General features: G+C 43.3%; 12 pseudogenes; all 12 read left to right on the forward strand.

Annotated features, from left to right (window-relative positions):
• The first annotated feature begins 59 nt into the window (after window positions 1–59).
• Window positions 60–325, forward strand: LOC130288309 (U2 spliceosomal RNA; annotated as a pseudogene).
• A 1,465-nt stretch (window positions 326–1,790) lies between these two features.
• On the forward strand, window positions 1,791–2,054 carry LOC130286553 (U2 spliceosomal RNA; annotated as a pseudogene).
• Window positions 2,055–3,524: 1,470 nt separating this feature from the next.
• LOC130286554 (U2 spliceosomal RNA) lies at window positions 3,525–3,788 on the forward strand (annotated as a pseudogene).
• Window positions 3,789–5,257: 1,469 nt separating this feature from the next.
• On the forward strand, window positions 5,258–5,521 carry LOC130286555 (U2 spliceosomal RNA; annotated as a pseudogene).
• A 1,488-nt stretch (window positions 5,522–7,009) lies between these two features.
• On the forward strand, window positions 7,010–7,273 carry LOC130286556 (U2 spliceosomal RNA; annotated as a pseudogene).
• Window positions 7,274–8,740: 1,467 nt separating this feature from the next.
• Window positions 8,741–9,006, forward strand: LOC130288310 (U2 spliceosomal RNA; annotated as a pseudogene).
• A 1,452-nt stretch (window positions 9,007–10,458) lies between these two features.
• LOC130286557 (U2 spliceosomal RNA) lies at window positions 10,459–10,722 on the forward strand (annotated as a pseudogene).
• A 1,487-nt stretch (window positions 10,723–12,209) lies between these two features.
• LOC130286558 (U2 spliceosomal RNA) lies at window positions 12,210–12,473 on the forward strand (annotated as a pseudogene).
• Window positions 12,474–13,956: 1,483 nt separating this feature from the next.
• LOC130286559 (U2 spliceosomal RNA) lies at window positions 13,957–14,220 on the forward strand (annotated as a pseudogene).
• Window positions 14,221–15,672: 1,452 nt separating this feature from the next.
• Window positions 15,673–15,936, forward strand: LOC130286560 (U2 spliceosomal RNA; annotated as a pseudogene).
• A 1,487-nt stretch (window positions 15,937–17,423) lies between these two features.
• On the forward strand, window positions 17,424–17,687 carry LOC130286562 (U2 spliceosomal RNA; annotated as a pseudogene).
• A 1,483-nt stretch (window positions 17,688–19,170) lies between these two features.
• LOC130286563 (U2 spliceosomal RNA) lies at window positions 19,171–19,434 on the forward strand (annotated as a pseudogene).
• The last annotated feature ends 904 nt before the right edge of the window (window positions 19,435–20,338 follow it).

The raw sequence follows: 20,338 nt of genomic DNA on the forward strand, positions 1-20,338 counted from the left end.
CTATGAGTAATGTGAGTGCTCATGAAGGGGACATGGTTGGGTCCACCCCTTTCCCGGTTATCCCCTCTAGGCCTTTTGGCTTAGATCAAGTGTAAAAAAAGAAAGGATCTTGCGACAGATCGCATCCTGAGGCACGTTTTTTTTTTTGTGTGAATACTTGCACTTGGGTGACTTGTGAGCACATACTGATACATACGTTCCCTATCTGGGGACCATAAATTAAATGGATTTTTGAGAAAGGGAGCTGATTTGGAAGCTTGCTTCTGTCGCCCTATGCATTGACCCGATGTGGCAGTATCTTCGGGTAGTGAACAGTGCACCACCCCATTCCAGTGTTAAACAAGAAAGATTCTCATTTAATCCTCCGTGGGTGAGAATTTGAGTTTGAGAATTGGAGACCAAAATGATGAGTTGCACTGACTGGTTTATGAACGTCTATTCATTTAGCGTTTTAATGACCATGTTTGCACACTGATTGGTGTAAAAAAATAAAATAAAACTAAATAATAATAATCTAGCACACCTGTGCAGGTTTGACATGACATGACAGGTAGCTGTCTTGTGGGTGGTGCTGAATCCTGTTAAATGACATGAGGGTCTCATGCCTATACACAAGGGTGTGTCATTGCTGTTGCTTGACCATGCATTGGTTTCTGTGGTCAGTGAATGATAAAAACAAAATTTACCATCCATTGATGGATGGGAAATCCGCCATGAGGCATTTGTTTTTAGAAACTGCTGCTCACAACCAATGTTGCAATGGAGTGTCTCCATCTGCTGGTGGTATTGGAAAGGCATTAGTGCTATGACAGGGTCTGAAGAAGAAGAAGAAGAAGAAGACGGAAAAAAATATATATAAAAAGAAAAAGAGAGAGAGAGAGAGACTGACTTAGTGAGCGTGTGAGTGAGAGAGTGAGAGTGAGTGAGAGTGAATGAGTGAGTGAGTGATTGAGTGAGTGAGTGAGTGAGTGAGAACAAATGAGTTAAAGCAAGTGAGTGAGAGAGATCGAATGAATGAAAGTCTGAATGACAGAAAGAAAAAAGGATGAAGAAAGAAGCATGAAGAAAAAAAAATGTATATGGAGTTGCTGACATGAGTGCAATCTACAAAGCCGTTGAGGCTGATCCTCATGGGAGGATTATTGCACCAGGACCCTTAGCACTTTTAAAATGCCATTCAATGCCACGGGCTAGATGTAAACTGCAGATGACCATGTTGTGGTAGTTACCATGGATACCCAAGTGATGTGTGAGCTAACACATAGGCCCAACAGATTCCAAGAAGGCCAGAATCACCAGCGGCACCACCATCGATTGTCAGGTCACCCGGATTCAGCAAATACCAGAGTCCAAAATGATGCAGGTTTATACTGTTAATTTTCAGTTTATCGTTACAGTTGGTGTTATTCCATGTCGGAAGGGACGCAGCTACAGCCAGTGGGGTAACTAGAGACAGGCAGGCAGCTATGTGCAACAAAGGTAGGCGTGTTGTTTTCATATGCAGATCTGAAATATTGTCTTATATGCAAGAGGAGGAGTGATGGGGGTTCAGGCAAAAGCCAGGCTATGGATTGCATTGCTAAATGCTCCATCAGAGTGCAATGGTCGCCTGTCCTTTTTTTAAGTGATGATGTGGGTTTAGCCTGTGCTGTATGTATGTATGGGTGGCTGACTGCCACCCACCCAGAAAGTGTATGGGAGGCTGGTTGGCTGCCAGCCTTCCTTCCATTCCTATGAGTAATGTGAGTGCTCATGAAGGGGACATGGTTGGGTCCACCCCTTTCCCGGTTATCCCCTCTAGGCCTTTTGGCTTAGATCAAGTGTAAAAAAAGAAAGGATCTTGCGACAGATCGCATCCTGAGGCACGTTTTTTTTTGTGTGAATACTTGCACTTGGGTGACTTGTGAGCACATACTGATACATACGTTCCCTATCTGGGGACCATAAATTAAATGGATTTTTGAGAAAGGGAGCTGATTTGGAAGCTTGCTTCTGTCGCCCTATGCATTGACCCGATGTGGCAGTATCTTCGGGTAGTGAACAGTGCACCACCCCATTCCAGTGTTAAACAAGAAAGATTCTCATTTAATCCTCCGTGGGTGAGAATTTGAGTTTGAGAATTGGAGACCAAAATGATGAGTTGCACTGACTGGTTTATGAACGTCTATTCATTTAGCGTTTTAATGACCATGTTTGCACACTGATTGGTGTAAAAAAATAAAATAAAACTAAATAATAATAATCTAGCACACCTGTGCAGGTTTGACATGACATGACAGGTAGCTGTCTTGTGGGTGGTGCTGAATCCTGTTAAATGACATGAGGGTCTCATGCCTATACACAAGGGTGTGTCATTGCTGTTGCTTGACCATGCATTGGTTTCTGTGGTCAGTGAATGATAAAAACAAAATTTACCATCCATTGATGGATGGGAAATCCGCCATGAGGCATTTGTTTTTAGAAACTGCTGCTCACAACCAATGTTGCAATGGAGTGTCTCCATCTGCTGGTGGTATTGGAAAGGCATTAGTGCTATGACAGGGTCTGAAGAAGAAGAAGAAGAAGAAGAAGACGGAAAAAAATATATATAAAAAGAAAAAGAGAGAGAGAGAGACTGACTTAGTGAGCGAGTGAGTGAGAGAGTGAGAGTGAGTGAGAGTGAATGAGTGAGTGAGTGATTGAGTGAGTGAGTGAGTGAGTGAGTGAGAACAAATGAGTTAAAGCAAGTGAGTGAGAGAGATCGAATGAATGAAAGTCTGAATGACAGAAAGAAAAAAGGATGAAGAAAGAAGCATGAAGAAAAAAAAATGTATATGGAGTTGCTGACATGAGTGCAATCTACAAAGCCGTTGAGGCTGATCCTCATGGGAGGATTATTGCACCAGGACCCTTAGCACTTTTAAAATGCCATTCAATGCCACGGGCTAGATGTAAACTGCAGATGACCATGTTGTGGTAGTTACCATGGATACCCAAGTGATGTGTGAGCTAACACATAGGCCCAACAGATTCCAAGAAGGCCAGAATCACCAGCGGCACCACCATCGATTGTCAGGTCACCCGGATTCAGCAAATACCAGAGTCCAAAATGATGCAGGTTTATACTGTTAATTTTCAGTTTATCGTTACAGTTGGTGTTATTCCATGTCGGAAGGGACGCAGCTACAGCCAGTGGGGTAACTAGAGACAGGCAGGCAGCTATGTGCAACAAAGGTAGGCGTGTTGTTTTCATATGCAGATCTGAAATATTGTCTTATATGCAAGAGGAGGAGTGATGGGGATTCAGGCAAAAGCCAGGCTATGGATTGCATTGCTAAATGCTCCATCAGAGTGCAATGGTCGCCTGTCCTTTTTTTAAGTGATGATGTGGGTTTAGCCTGTGCTGTATGTATGTATGGGTGGCTGACTGCCACCCACCCAGAAAGTGTATGGGAGGCTGGTTGGCTGCCAGCCTTCCTTCCATTCCTATGAGTAATGTGAGTGCTCATGAAGGGGACATGGTTGGGTCCACCCCTTTCCCGGTTATCCCCTCTAGGCCTTTTGGCTTAGATCAAGTGTAAAAAAAGAAAGGATCTTGCGACAGATCGCATCCTGAGGCACGTTTTTTTTTGTGTGAATACTTGCACTTGGGTGACTTGTGAGCACATACTGATACATACGTTCCCTATCTGGGGACCATAAATTAAATGGATTTTTGAGAAAGGGAGCTGATTTGGAAGCTTGCTTCTGTCGCCCTATGCATTGACCCGATGTGGCAGTATCTTCGGGTAGTGAACAGTGCACCACCCCATTCCAGTGTTAAACAAGAAAGATTCTCATTTAATCCTCCGTGGGTGAGAATTTGAGTTTGAGAATTGGAGACCAAAATGATGAGTTGCACTGACTGGTTTATGAACGTCTATTCATTTAGCGTTTTAATGACCATGTTTGCACACTGATTGGTGTAAAAAAATAAAATAAAACTAAATAATAATAATCTAGCACACCTGTGCAGGTTTGACATGACATGACAGGTAGCTGTCTTGTGGGTGATGCTGAATCCTGTTAAATGACATGAGGGTCTCATGCCTATACACAAGGGTGTGTCATTGCTGTTGCTTGACCATGCATTGGTTTCTGTGGTCAGTGAATGATAAAAACAAAATTTACCATCCATTGATGGATGGGAAATCCGCCATGAGGCATTTGTTTTTAGAAACTGCTGCTCACAACCAATGTTGCAATGGAGTGTCTCCATCTGCTGGTGGTATTGGAAAGGCATTAGTGCTATGACAGGGTCTGAAGAAGAAGAAGAAGAAGAAGACGGAAAAAAATATATATAAAAAGAAAAAGAGAGAGAGAGAGAGAGAGACTGACTTAGTGAGCGAGTGAGTGAGAGAGTGAGAGTGAGTGAGAGTGAATGAGTGAGTGAGTGATTGAGTGAGTGAGTGAGTGAGTGAGAACAAATGAGTTAAAGCAAGTGAGTGAGAGAGATCGAATGAATGAAAGTCTGAATGACAGAAAGAAAAAAGGATGAAGAAAGAAGCATGAAGAAAAAAAAATGTATATGGAGTTGCTGACATGAGTGCAATCTACAAAGCCGTTGAGGCTGATCCTCATGGGAGGATTATTGCACCAGGACCCTTAGCACTTTTAAAATGCCATTCAATGCCACGGGCTAGATGTAAACTGCAGATGACCATGTTGTGGTAGTTACCATGGATACCCAAGTGATGTGTGAGCTAACACATAGGCCCAACAGATTCCAAGAAGGCCAGAATCACCAGCGGCACCACCATCGATTGTCAGGTCACCCGGATTCAGCAAATACCAGAGTCCAAAATGATGCAGGTTTATACTGTTAATTTTCAGTTTATCGTTACAGTTGGTGTTATTCCATGTCGGAAGGGACGCAGCTACAGCCAGTGGGGTAACTAGAGACAGGCAGGCAGCTATGTGCAACAAAGGTAGGCGTGTTGTTTTCATATGCAGATCTGAAATATTGTCTTATATGCAAGAGGAGGAGTGATGGGGGTTCAGGCAAAAGCCAGGCTATGGATTGCATTGCTAAATGCTCCATTAGAGTGCAATGGTCGCCTGTCCTTTTTTTAAGTGATGATGTGGGTTTAGCCTGTGCTGTATGTATGTATGGGTGGCTGACTGCCACCCACCCAGAAAGTGTATGGGAGGCTGGTTGGCTGCCAGCCTTCCTTCCATTCCTATGAGTAATGTGAGTGCTCATGAAGGGGACATGGTTGGGTCCACCCCTTTCCCGGTTATCCCCTCTAGGCCTTTTGGCTTAGATCAAGTGTAAAAAAAGAAAGGATCTTGCGACAGATCGCATCCTGAGGCACGTTTTTTTTTGTGTGAATACTTGCACTTGGGTGACTTGTGAGCACATACTGATACATACGTTCCCTATCTGGGGACCATAAATTAAATGGATTTTTGAGAAAGGGAGCTGATTTGGAAGCTTGCTTCTGTCGCCCTATGCATTGACCCGATGTGGCAGTATCTTCGGGTAGTGAACAGTGCACCACCCCATTCCAGTGTTAAACAAGAAAGATTCTCATTTAATCCTCCGTGGGTGAGAATTTGAGTTTGAGAATTGGAGACCAAAATGATGAGTTGCACTGACTGGTTTATGAACGTCTATTCATTTAGCGTTTTAATGACCATGTTTGCACACTGATTGGTGTAAAAAAATAAAATAAAACTAAATAATAATAATCTAGCACACCTGTGCAGGTTTGACATGACATGACAGGTAGCTGTCTTGTGGGTGGTGCTGAATCCTGTTAAATGACATGAGGGTCTCATGCCTATACACAAGGGTGTGTCATTGCTGTTGCTTGACCATGCATTGGTTTCTGTGGTCAGTGAATGATAAAAACAAAATTTACCATCCATTGATGGATGGGAAATCCGCCATGAGGCATTTGTTTTTAGAAACTGCTGCTCACAACCAATGTTGCAATGGAGTGTCTCCATCTGCTGGTGGTATTGGAAAGGCATTAGTGCTATGACAGGGTCTGAAGAAGAAGAAGAAGAAGAAGAAGAAGAAGAAGAAGAAGAAGACGGAAAAAAATATATATAAAAAGAAAAAGAGAGAGAGAGAGAGAGACTGACTTAGTGAGCGAGTGAGTGAGAGAGTGAGAGTGAGTGAGAGTGAATGAGTGAGTGAGTGATTGAGTGAGTGAGTGAGTGAGTGAGAACAAATGAGTTAAAGCAAGTGAGTGAGAGAGATCGAATGAATGAAAGTCTGAATGACAGAAAGAAAAAAGGATGAAGAAAGAAGCATGAAGAAAAAAAAATGTATATGGAGTTGCTGACATGAGTGCAATCTACAAAGCCGTTGAGGCTGATCCTCATGGGAGGATTATTGCACCAGGACCCTTAGCACTTTTAAAATGCCATTCAATGCCACGGGCTAGATGTAAACTGCAGATGACCATGTTGTGGTAGTTACCATGGATACCCAAGTGATGTGTGAGCTAACACATAGGCCCAACAGATTCCAAGAAGGCCAGAATCACCAGCGGCACCACCATCGATTGTCAGGTCACCCGGATTCAGCAAATACCAGAGTCCAAAATGATGCAGGTTTATACTGTTAATTTTCAGTTTATCGTTACAGTTGGTGTTATTCCATGTCGGAAGGGACGCAGCTACAGCCAGTGGGGTAACTAGAGACAGGCAGGCAGCTATGTGCAACAAAGGTAGGCGTGTTGTTTTCATATGCAGATCTGAAATATTGTCTTATATGCAAGAGGAGGAGTGATGGGGGTTCAGGCAAAAGCCAGGCTATGGATTGCATTGCTAAATGCTCCATCAGAGTGCAATGGTCGCCTGTCCTTTTTTTAAGTGATGATGTGGGTTTAGCCTGTGCTGTATGTATGTATGGGTGGCTGACTGCCACCCACCCAGAAAGTGTATGGGAGGTTGGTTGGCTGCCAGCCTTCCTTCCATTCCTATGAGTAATGTGAGTGCTCATGAAGGGGACATGGTTGGGTCCACCCCTTTCCCGGTTATCCCCTCTAGGCCTTTTGGCTTAGATCAAGTGTAAAAAAAGAAAGGATCTTGCGACAGATCGCATCCTGAGGCACGTTTTTTTTTGTGTGAATACTTGCACTTGGGTGACTTGTGAGCACATACTGATACATACGTTCCCTATCTGGGGACCATAAATTAAATGGATTTTTGAGAAAGGGAGCTGATTTGGAAGCTTGCTTCTGTCGCCCTATGCATTGACCCGATGTGGCAGTATCTTCGGGTAGTGAACAGTGCACCACCCCATTCCAGTGTTAAACAAGAAAGATTCTCATTTAATCCTCCGTGGGTGAGAATTTGAGTTTGAGAATTGGAGACCAAAATGATGAGTTGCACTGACTGGTTTATGAACGTCTATTCATTTAGCGTTTTAATGACCATGTTTGCACACTGATTGGTGTAAAAAAATAAAATAAAACTAAATAATAATAATCTAGCACACCTGTGCAGGTTTGACATGACATGACAGGTAGCTGTCTTGTGGGTGGTGCTGAATCCTGTTAAATGACATGAGGGTCTCATGCCTATACACAAGGGTGTGTCATTGCTGTTGCTTGACCATGCATTGGTTTCTGTGGTCAGTGAATGATAAAAACAAAATTTACCATCCATTGATGGATGGGAAATCCGCCATGAGGCATTTGTTTTTAGAAACTGCTGCTCACAACCAATGTTGCAATGGAGTGTCTCCATCTGCTGGTGGTATTGGAAAGGCATTAGTGCTATGACAGGGTCTGAAGAAGAAGAAGAAGAAGAAGACGGAAAAAAATATATATAAAAAGAAAAAGAGAGAGAGAGAGAGAGACTGACTTAGTGAGCGAGTGAGTGAGAGAGTGAGAGTGAGTGAGAGTGAATGAGTGAGTGAGTGATTGAGTGAGTGAGTGAGTGAGTGAGAACAAATGAGTTAAAGCAAGTGAGTGAGAGAGATCGAATGAATGAAAGTCTGAATGACAGAAAGAAAAAAGGATGAAGAAAGAAGCATGAAGAAAAAAAAATGTATATGGAGTTGCTGACATGAGTGCAATCTACAAAGCCGTTGAGGCTGATCCTCATGGGAGGATTATTGCACCAGGACCCTTAGCACTTTTAAAATGCCATTCAATGCCACGGGCTAGATGTAAACTGCAGATGACCATGTTGTGGTAGTTACCATGGATACCCAAGTGATGTGTGAGCTAACACATAGGCCCAACAGATTCCAAGAAGGCCAGAATCACCAGCGGCACCACCATCGATTGTCAGGTCACCCGGATTCAGCAAATACCAGAGTCCAAAATGATGCAGGTTTATACTGTTAATTTTCAGTTTATCGTTACAGTTGGTGTTATTCCATGTCGGAAGGGACGCAGCTACAGCCAGTGGGGTAACTAGAGACAGGCAGGCAGCTATGTGCAACAAAGGTAGGCGTGTTGTTTTCATATGCAGATCTGAAATATTGTCTTATATGCAAGAGGAGGAGTGATGGGGGTTCAGGCAAAAGCCAGGCTATGGATTGCATTGCTAAATGCTCCATCAGAGTGCAATGGTCGCCTGTCCTTTTTTTAAGTGATGATGTGGGTTTAGCCTGTGCTGTATGTATGTATGGGTGGCTGACTGCCACCCACCCAGAAAGTGTATGGGAGGCTGGTTGGCTGCCAGCCTTCCTTCCATTCCTATGAGTAATGTGAGTGCTCATGAAGGGGACATGGTTGGGTCCACCCCTTTCCCGGTTATCCCCTCTAGGCCTTTTGGCTTAGATCAAGTGTAAAAAAAGAAAGGATCTTGCGACAGATCGCATCCTGAGGCACGTTTTTTTTTTTGTGTGAATACTTGCACTTGGGTGACTTGTGAGCACATACTGATACATACGTTCCCTATCTGGGGACCATAAATTAAATGGATTTTTGAGAAAGGGAGCTGATTTGGAAGCTTGCTTCTGTCGCCCTATGCATTGACCCGATGTGGCAGTATCTTCGGGTAGTGAACAGTGCACCACCCCATTCCAGTGTTAAACAAGAAAGATTCTCATTTAATCCTCCGTGGGTGAGAATTTGAGTTTGAGAATTGGAGACCAAAATGATGAGTTGCACTGACTGGTTTATGAACGTCTATTCATTTAGCGTTTTAATGACCATGTTTGCACACTGATTGGTGTAAAAAAATAAAATAAAACTAAATAATAATAATCTAGCACACCTGTGCAGGTTTGACATGACATGACAGGTAGCTGTCTTGTGGGTGGTGCTGAATCCTGTTAAATGACATGAGGGTGTGTCATTGCTGTTGCTTGACCATGCATTGGTTTCTGTGGTCAGTGAATGATAAAAACAAAATTTACCATCCATTGATGGATGGGAAATCCGCCATGAGGCATTTGTTTTTAGAAACTGCTGCTCACAACCAATGTTGCAATGGAGTGTCTCCATCTGCTGGTGGTATTGGAAAGGCATTAGTGCTATGACAGGGTCTGAAGAAGAAAAAGAAGAAGAAGAAGAAGACGGAAAAAAATATATATAAAAAGAAAAAGAGAGAGAGAGAGAGAGACTGACTTAGTGAGCGAGTGAGTGAGAGAGTGAGAGTGAGTGAGAGTGAATGAGTGAGTGAGTGATTGAGTGAGTGAGTGAGTGAGTGAGAACAAATGAGTTAAAGCAAGTGAGTGAGAGAGATCGAATGAATGAAAGTCTGAATGACAGAAAGAAAAAAGGATGAAGAAAGAAGCATGAAGAAAAAAAAATGTATATGGAGTTGCTGACATGAGTGCAATCTACAAAGCCGTTGAGGCTGATCCTCATGGGAGGATTATTGCACCAGGACCCTTAGCACTTTTAAAATGCCATTCAATGCCACGGGCTAGATGTAAACTGCAGATGACCATGTTGTGGTAGTTACCATGGATACCCAAGTGATGTGTGAGCTAACACATAGGCCCAACAGATTCCAAGAAGGCCAGAATCACCAGCGGCACCACCATCGATTGTCAGGTCACCCGGATTCAGCAAATACCAGAGTCCAAAATGATGCAGGTTTATACTGTTAATTTTCAGTTTATCGTTACAGTTGGTGTTATTCCATGTCGGAAGGGACGCAGCTACAGCCAGTGGGGTAACTAGAGACAGGCAGGCAGCTATGTGCAACAAAGGTAGGCGTGTTGTTTTCATATGCAGATCTGAAATATTGTCTTATATGCAAGAGGAGGAGTGATGGGGGTTCAGGCAAAAGCCAGGCTATGGATTGCATTGCTAAATGCTCCATCAGAGTGCAATGGTCGCCTGTCCTTTTTTTAAGTGATGATGTGGGTTTAGCCTGTGCTGTATGTATGTATGGGTGGCTGACTGCCACCCACCCAGAAAGTGTATGGGAGGCTGGTTGGCTGCCAGCCTTCCTTCCATTCCTATGAGTAATGTGAGTGCTCATGAAGGGGACATGGTTGGGTCCACCCCTTTCCCGGTTATCCCCTCTAGGCCTTTTGGCTTAGATCAAGTGTAAAAAAAGAAAGGATCTTGCGACAGATCGCATCCTGAGGCACGTTTTTTTTTGTGTGAATACTTGCACTTGGGTGACTTGTGAGCACATACTGATACATACGTTCCCTATCTGGGGACCATAAATTAAATGGATTTTTGAGAAAGGGAGCTGATTTGGAAGCTTGCTTCTGTCGCCCTATGCATTGACCCGATGTGGCAGTATCTTCGGGTAGTGAACAGTGCACCACCCCATTCCAGTGTTAAACAAGAAAGATTCTCATTTAATCCTCCGTGGGTGAGAATTTGAGTTTGAGAATTGGAGACCAAAATGATGAGTTGCACTGACTGGTTTATGAACGTCTATTCATTTAGCGTTTTAATGACCATGTTTGCACACTGATTGGTGTAAAAAAATAAAATAAAACTAAATAATAATAATCTAGCACACCTGTGCAGGTTTGACATGACATGACAGGTAGCTGTCTTGTGGGTGGTGCTGAATCCTGTTAAATGACATGAGGGTCTCATGCCTATACACAAGGGTGTGTCATTGCTGTTGCTTGACCATGCATTGGTTTCTGTGGTCAGTGAATGATAAAAACAAAATTTACCATCCATTGATGGATGGGAAATCCGCCATGAGGCATTTGTTTTTAGAAACTGCTGCTCACAACCAATGTTGCAATGGAGTGTCTCCATCTGCTGGTGGTATTGGAAAGGCATTAGTGCTATGACAGGGTCTGAAGAAGAAGAAGAAGAAGAAGAAGAAGACGGAAAAAAATATATATAAAAAGAAAAAGAGAGAGAGAGAGAGAGACTGACTTAGTGAGCGAGTGAGTGAGAGAGTGAGAGTGAGTGAGAGTGAGTGAGAGTGAATGAGTGAGTGAGTGATTGAGTGAGTGAGTGAGTGAGTGAGTGAGAACAAATGAGTTAAAGCAAGTGAGTGAGAGAGATCGAATGAATGAAAGTCTGAATGACAGAAAGAAAAAAGGATGAAGAAAGAAGCATGAAGAAAAAAAAATGTATATGGAGTTGCTGACATGAGTGCAATCTACAAAGCCGTTGAGGCTGATCCTCATGGGAGGATTATTGCACCAGGACCCTTAGCACTTTTAAAATGCCATTCAATGCCACGGGCTAGATGTAAACTGCAGATGACCATGTTGTGGTAGTTACCATGGATACCCAAGTGATGTGTGAGCTAACACATAGGCCCAACAGATTCCAAGAAGGCCACAATCACCAGCGGCACCACCATCGATTGTCAGGTCACCCGGATTCAGCAAATACCAGAGTCCAAAATGATGCAGGTTTATACTGTTAATTTTCAGTTTATCGTTACAGTTGGTGTTATTCCATGTCGGAAGGGACGCAGCTACAGCCAGTGGGGTAACTAGAGACAGGCAGGCAGCTATGTGCAACAAAGGTAGGCGTGTTGTTTTCATATGCAGATCTGAAATATTGTCTTATATGCAAGAGGAGGAGTGATGGGGGTTCAGGCAAAAGCCAGGCTATGGATTGCATTGCTAAATGCTCCATCAGAGTGCAATGGTCACCTGTCCTTTTTTTAAGTGATGATGTGGGTTTAGCCTGTGCTGTATGTATGTATGGGTGGCTGACTGCCACCCACCCAGAAAGTGTATGGGAGGCTGGTTGGCTGCCAGCCTTCCTTCCATTCCTATGAGTAATGTGAGTGCTCATGAAGGGGACATGGTTGGGTCCACCCCTTTCCCGGTTATCCCCTCTAGGCCTTTTGGCTTAGATCAAGTGTAAAAAAAGAAAGGATCTTGCGACAGATCGCATCCTGAGGCACGTTTTTTTTTGTGTGAATACTTGCACTTGGGTGACTTGTGAGCACATACTGATACATACGTTCCCTATCTGGGGACCATAAATTAAATGGATTTTTGAGAAAGGGAGCTGATTTGGAAGCTTGCTTCTGTCGCCCTATGCATTGACCCGATGTGGCAGTATCTTCGGGTAGTGAACAGTGCACCACCCCATTCCAGTGTTAAACAAGAAAGATTCTCATTTAATCCTCCGTGGGTGAGAATTTGAGTTTGAGAATTGGAGACCAAAATGATGAGTTGCACTGACTGGTTTATGAACGTCTATTCATTTAGCGTTTTAATGACCATGTTTGCACACTGATTGGTGTAAAAAAATAAAATAAAACTAAATAATAATAATCTAGCACACCTGTGCAGGTTTGACATGACATGACAGGTAGCTGTCTTGTGGGTGGTGCTGAATCCTGTTAAATGACATGAGGGTCTCATGCCTATACACAAGGGTGTGTCATTGCTGTTGCTTGACCATGCATTGGTTTCTGTGGTCAGTGAATGATAAAAACAAAATTTACCATCCATTGATGGATGGGAAATCCGCCATGAGGCATTTGTTTTTAGAAACTGCTGCTCACAACCAATGTTGCAATGGAGTGTCTCCATCTGCTGGTGGTATTGGAAAGGCATTAGTGCTATGACAGGGTCTGAAGAAGAAGAAGAAGAAGAAGAAGAAGAAGACGGAAAAAAATATATATAAAAAGAAAAAGAGAGAGAGAGAGAGAGAGACTGACTTAGTGAGCGAGTGAGTGAGAGAGTGAGAGTGAGTGAGAGTGAATGAGTGAGTGAGTGATTGAGTGAGTGAGTGAGTGAGTGAGTGAGAACAAATGAGTTAAAGCAAGTGAGTGAGAGAGATCGAATGAATGAAAGTCTGAATGACAGAAAGAAAAAAGGATGAAGAAAGAAGCATGAAGAAAAAAAAATGTATATGGAGTTGCTGACATGAGTGCAATCTACAAAGCCGTTGAGGCTGATCCTCATGGGAGGATTATTGCACCAGGACCCTTAGCACTTTTAAAATGCCATTCAATGCCACGGGCTAGATGTAAACTGCAGATGACCATGTTGTGGTAGTTACCATGGATACCCAAGTGATGTGTGAGCTAACACATAGGCCCAACAGATTCCAAGAAGGCCAGAATCACCAGCGGCACCACCATCGATTGTCAGGTCACCCGGATTCAGCAAATACCAGAGTCCAAAATGATGCAGGTTTATACTGTTAATTTTCAGTTTATCGTTACAGTTGGTGTTATTCCATGTCGGAAGGGACGCAGCTACAGCCAGTGGGGTAACTAGAGACAGGCAGGCAGCTATGTGCAACAAAGGTAGGCGTGTTGTTTTCATATGCAGATCTGAAATATTGTCTTATATGCAAGAGGAGGAGTGATGGGGGTTCAGGCAAAAGCCAGGCTATGGATTGCATTGCTAAATGCTCCATCAGAGTGCAATGGTCGCCTGTCCTTTTTTTTAAGTGATGATGTGGGTTTAGCCTGTGCTGTATGTATGTATGGGTGGCTGACTGCCACCCACCCAGAAAGTGTATGGGAGGCTGGTTGGCTGCCAGCCTTCCTTCCATTCCTATGAGTAATGTGAGTGCTCATGAAGGGGACATGGTTGGGTCCACCCCTTTCCCGGTTATCCCCTCTAGGCCTTTTGGCTTAGATCAAGTGTAAAAAAAGAAAGGATCTTGCGACAGATCGCATCCTGAGGCACGTTTTTTTTTGTGTGAATACTTGCACTTGGGTGACTTGTGAGCACATACTGATACATACGTTCCCTATCTGGGGACCATAAATTAAATGGATTTTTGAGAAAGGGAGCTGATTTGGAAGCTTGCTTCTGTCGCCCTATGCATTGACCCGATGTGGCAGTATCTTCGGGTAGTGAACAGTGCACCACCCCATTCCAGTGTTAAACAAGAAAGATTCTCATTTAATCCTCCGTGGGTGAGAATTTGAGTTTGAGAATTGGAGACCAAAATGATGAGTTGCACTGACTGGTTTATGAACGTCTATTCATTTAGCGTTTTAATGACCATGTTTGCACACTGATTGGTGTAAAAAAATAAAATAAAACTAAATAATAATAATCTAGCACACCTGTGCAGGTTTGACATGACATGACAGGTAGCTGTCTTGTGGGTGGTGCTGAATCCTGTTAAATGACATGAGGGTGTGTCATTGCTGTTGCTTGACCATGCATTGGTTTCTGTGGTCAGTGAATGATAAAAACAAAATTTACCATCCATTGATGGATGGGAAATCCGCCATGAGGCATTTGTTTTTAGAAACTGCTGCTCACAACCAATGTTGCAATGGAGTGTCTCCATCTGCTGGTGGTATTGGAAAGGCATTAGTGCTATGACAGGGTCTGAAGAAGAAAAAGAAGAAGAAGAAGAAGACGGAAAAAAATATATATAAAAAGAAAAAGAGAGAGAGAGAGAGAGACTGACTTAGTGAGCGAGTGAGTGAGAGAGTGAGAGTGAGTGAGAGTGAATGAGTGAGTGAGTGATTGAGTGAGTGAGTGAGTGAGTGAGAACAAATGAGTTAAAGCAAGTGAGTGAGAGAGATCGAATGAATGAAAGTCTGAATGACAGAAAGAAAAAAGGATGAAGAAAGAAGCATGAAGAAAAAAAAATGTATATGGAGTTGCTGACATGAGTGCAATCTACAAAGCCGTTGAGGCTGATCCTCATGGGAGGATTATTGCACCAGGACCCTTAGCACTTTTAAAATGCCATTCAATGCCACGGGCTAGATGTAAACTGCAGATGACCATGTTGTGGTAGTTACCATGGATACCCAAGTGATGTGTGAGCTAACACATAGGCCCAACAGATTCCAAGAAGGCCAGAATCACCAGCGGCACCACCATCGATTGTCAGGTCACCCGGATTCAGCAAATACCAGAGTCCAAAATGATGCAGGTTTATACTGTTAATTTTCAGTTTATCGTTACAGTTGGTGTTATTCCATGTCGGAAGGGACGCAGCTACAGCCAGTGGGGTAACTAGAGACAGGCAGGCAGCTATGTGCAACAAAGGTAGGCGTGTTGTTTTCATATGCAGATCTGAAATATTGTCTTATATGCAAGAGGAGGAGTGATGGGGGTTCAGGCAAAAGCCAGGCTATGGATTGCATTGCTAAATGCTCCATCAGAGTGCAATGGTCGCCTGTCCTTTTTTTAAGTGATGATGTGGGTTTAGCCTGTGCTGTATGTATGTATGGGTGGCTGACTGCCACCCACCCAGAAAGTGTATGGGAGGCTGGTTGGCTGCCAGCCTTCCTTCCATTCCTATGAGTAATGTGAGTGCTCATGAAGGGGACATGGTTGGGTCCACCCCTTTCCCGGTTATCCCCTCTAGGCCTTTTGGCTTAGATCAAGTGTAAAAAAAGAAAGGATCTTGCGACAGATCGCATCCTGAGGCACGTTTTTTTTTGTGTGAATACTTGCACTTGGGTGACTTGTGAGCACATACTGATACATACGTTCCCTATCTGGGGACCATAAATTAAATGGATTTTTGAGAAAGGGAGCTGATTTGGAAGCTTGCTTCTGTCGCCCTATGCATTGACCCGATGTGGCAGTATCTTCGGGTAGTGAACAGTGCACCACCCCATTCCAGTGTTAAACAAGAAAGATTCTCATTTAATCCTCCGTGGGTGAGAATTTGAGTTTGAGAATTGGAGACCAAAATGATGAGTTGCACTGACTGGTTTATGAACGTCTATTCATTTAGCGTTTTAATGACCATGTTTGCACACTGATTGGTGTAAAAAAATAAAATAAAACTAAATAATAATAATCTAGCACACCTGTGCAGGTTTGACATGACATGACAGGTAGCTGTCTTGTGGGTGGTGCTGAATCCTGTTAAATGACATGAGGGTCTCATGCCTATACACAAGGGTGTGTCATTGCTGTTGCTTGACCATGCATTGGTTTCTGTGGTCAGTGAATGATAAAAACAAAATTTACCATCCATTGATGGATGGGAAATCCGCCATGAGGCATTTGTTTTTAGAAACTGCTGCTCACAACCAATGTTGCAATGGAGTGTCTCCATCTGCTGGTGGTATTGGAAAGGCATTAGTGCTATGACAGGGTCTGAAGAAGAAGAAGAAGAAGAAGAAGAAGACGGAAAAAAATATATATAAAAAGAAAAAGAGAGAGAGAGAGAGAGACTGACTTAGTGAGCGAGTGAGTGAGAGAGTGAGAGTGAGTGAGAGTGAGTGAGAGTGAATGAGTGAGTGAGTGATTGAGTGAGTGAGTGAGTGAGTGAGTGAGAACAAATGAGTTAAAGCAAGTGAGTGAGAGAGATCGAATGAATGAAAGTCTGAATGACAGAAAGAAAAAAGGATGAAGAAAGAAGCATGAAGAAAAAAAAATGTATATGGAGTTGCTGACATGAGTGCAATCTACAAAGCCGTTGAGGCTGATCCTCATGGGAGGATTATTGCACCAGGACCCTTAGCACTTTTAAAATGCCATTCAATGCCACGGGCTAGATGTAAACTGCAGATGACCATGTTGTGGTAGTTACCATGGATACCCAAGTGATGTGTGAGCTAACACATAGGCCCAACAGATTCCAAGAAGGCCACAATCACCAGCGGCACCACCATCGATTGTCAGGTCACCCGGATTCAGCAAATACCAGAGTCCAAAATGATGCAGGTTTATACTGTTAATTTTCAGTTTATCGTTACAGTTGGTGTTATTCCATGTCGGAAGGGACGCAGCTACAGCCAGTGGGGTAACTAGAGACAGGCAGGCAGCTATGTGCAACAAAGGTAGGCGTGTTGTTTTCATATGCAGATCTGAAATATTGTCTTATATGCAAGAGGAGGAGTGATGGGGGTTCAGGCAAAAGCCAGGCTATGGATTGCATTGCTAAATGCTCCATCAGAGTGCAATGGTCACCTGTCCTTTTTTTAAGTGATGATGTGGGTTTAGCCTGTGCTGTATGTATGTATGGGTGGCTGACTGCCACCCACCCAGAAAGTGTATGGGAGGCTGGTTGGCTGCCAGCCTTCCTTCCATTCCTATGAGTAATGTGAGTGCTCATGAAGGGGACATGGTTGGGTCCACCCCTTTCCCGGTTATCCCCTCTAGGCCTTTTGGCTTAGATCAAGTGTAAAAAAAGAAAGGATCTTGCGACAGATCGCATCCTGAGGCACGTTTTTTTTTGTGTGAATACTTGCACTTGGGTGACTTGTGAGCACATACTGATACATACGTTCCCTATCTGGGGACCATAAATTAAATGGATTTTTGAGAAAGGGAGCTGATTTGGAAGCTTGCTTCTGTCGCCCTATGCATTGACCCGATGTGGCAGTATCTTCGGGTAGTGAACAGTGCACCACCCCATTCCAGTGTTAAACAAGAAAGATTCTCATTTAATCCTCCGTGGGTGAGAATTTGAGTTTGAGAATTGGAGACCAAAATGATGAGTTGCACTGACTGGTTTATGAACGTCTATTCATTTAGCGTTTTAATGACCATGTTTGCACACTGATTGGTGTAAAAAAATAAAATAAAACTAAATAATAATAATCTAGCACACCTGTGCAGGTTTGACATGACATGACAGGTAGCTGTCTTGTGGGTGGTGCTGAATCCTGTTAAATGACATGAGGGTCTCATGCCTATACACAAGGGTGTGTCATTGCTGTTGCTTGACCATGCATTGGTTTCTGTGGTCAGTGAATGATAAAAACAAAATTTACCATCCATTGATGGATGGGAAATCCGCCATGAGGCATTTGTTTTTAGAAACTGCTGCTCACAACCAATGTTGCAATGGAGTGTCTCCATCTGCTGGTGGTATTGGAAAGGCATTAGTGCTATGACAGGGTCTGAAGAAGAAGAAGAAGAAGAAGAAGAAGAAGACGGAAAAAAATATATATAAAAAGAAAAAGAGAGAGAGAGAGAGAGAGACTGACTTAGTGAGCGAGTGAGTGAGAGAGTGAGAGTGAGTGAGAGTGAATGAGTGAGTGAGTGATTGAGTGAGTGAGTGAGTGAGTGAGTGAGAACAAATGAGTTAAAGCAAGTGAGTGAGAGAGATCGAATGAATGAAAGTCTGAATGACAGAAAGAAAAAAGGATGAAGAAAGAAGCATGAAGAAAAAAAAATGTATATGGAGTTGCTGACATGAGTGCAATCTACAAAGCCGTTGAGGCTGATCCTCATGGGAGGATTATTGCACCAGGACCCTTAGCACTTTTAAAATGCCATTCAATGCCACGGGCTAGATGTAAACTGCAGATGACCATGTTGTGGTAGTTACCATGGATACCCAAGTGATGTGTGAGCTAACACATAGGCCCAACAGATTCCAAGAAGGCCAGAATCACCAGCGGCACCACCATCGATTGTCAGGTCACCCGGATTCAGCAAATACCAGAGTCCAAAATGATGCAGGTTTATACTGTTAATTTTCAGTTTATCGTTACAGTTGGTGTTATTCCATGTCGGAAGGGACGCAGCTACAGCCAGTGGGGTAACTAGAGACAGGCAGGCAGCTATGTGCAACAAAGGTAGGCGTGTTGTTTTCATATGCAGATCTGAAATATTGTCTTATATGCAAGAGGAGGAGTGATGGGGGTTCAGGCAAAAGCCAGGCTATGGATTGCATTGCTAAATGCTCCATCAGAGTGCAATGGTCGCCTGTCCTTTTTTTTAAGTGATGATGTGGGTTTAGCCTGTGCTGTATGTATGTATGGGTGGCTGACTGCCACCCACCCAGAAAGTGTATGGGAGGCTGGTTGGCTGCCAGCCTTCCTTCCATTCCTATGAGTAATGTGAGTGCTCATGAAGGGGACATGGTTGGGTCCACCCCTTTCCCGGTTATCCCCTCTAGGCCTTTTGGCTTAGATCAAGTGTAAAAAAAGAAAGGATCTTGCGACAGATCGCATCCTGAGGCACGTTTTTTTTTGTGTGAATACTTGCACTTGGGTGACTTGTGAGCACATACTGATACATACGTTCCCTATCTGGGGACCATAAATTAAATGGATTTTTGAGAAAGGGAGCTGATTTGGAAGCTTGCTTCTGTCGCCCTATGCATTGACCCGATGTGGCAGTATCTTCGGGTAGTGAACAGTGCACCACCCCATTCCAGTGTTAAACAAGAAAGATTCTCATTTAATCCTCCGTGGGTGAGAATTTGAGTTTGAGAATTGGAGACCAAAATGATGAGTTGCACTGACTGGTTTATGAACGTCTATTCATTTAGCGTTTTAATGACCATGTTTGCACACTGATTGGTGTAAAAAAATAAAATAAAACTAAATAATAATAATCTAGCACACCTGTGCAGGTTTGACATGACATGACAGGTAGCTGTCTTGTGGGTGGTGCTGAATCCTGTTAAATGACATGAGGGTCTCATGCCTATACACAAGGGTGTGTCATTGCTGTTGCTTGACCATGCATTGGTTTCTGTGGTCAGTGAATGATAAAAACAAAATTTACCATCCATTGATGGATGGGAAATCCGCCATGAGGCATTTGTTTTTAGAAACTGCTGCTCACAACCAATGTTGCAATGGAGTGTCTCCATCTGCTGGTGGTATTGGAAAGGCATTAGTGCTATGACAGGGTCTGAAGAAGAAGAAGAAGAAGAAGAAGAAGAAGACGGAAAAAAATATATATAAAAAGAAAAAGAGAGAGAGAGAGAGACTGACTTAGTGAGCGAGTGAGTGAGAGAGTGAGAGTGAGTGAGAGTGAATGAGTGAGTGAGTGATTGAGTGAGTGAGTGAGTGAGTGAGTGAGAACAAATGAGTTAAAGCAAGTGAGTGAGAGAGATCGAATGAATGAAAGTCTGAATGACAGAAAGAAAAAAGGATGAAGAAAGAAGCATGAAGAAAAAAAAATGTATATGGAGTTGCTGACATGAGTGCAATCTACAAAGCCGTTGAGGCTGATCCTCATGGGAGGATTATTGCACCAGGACCCTTAGCACTTTTAAAATGCCATTCAATGCCACGGGCTAGATGTAAACTGCAGATGACCATG

The sequence above is a fragment of the Hyla sarda genome, chromosome 8 (assembly GCF_029499605.1).
Source record: "Hyla sarda isolate aHylSar1 chromosome 8, aHylSar1.hap1, whole genome shotgun sequence".
Lineage (NCBI taxonomy): Eukaryota > Metazoa > Chordata > Amphibia > Anura > Hylidae > Hyla > Hyla sarda.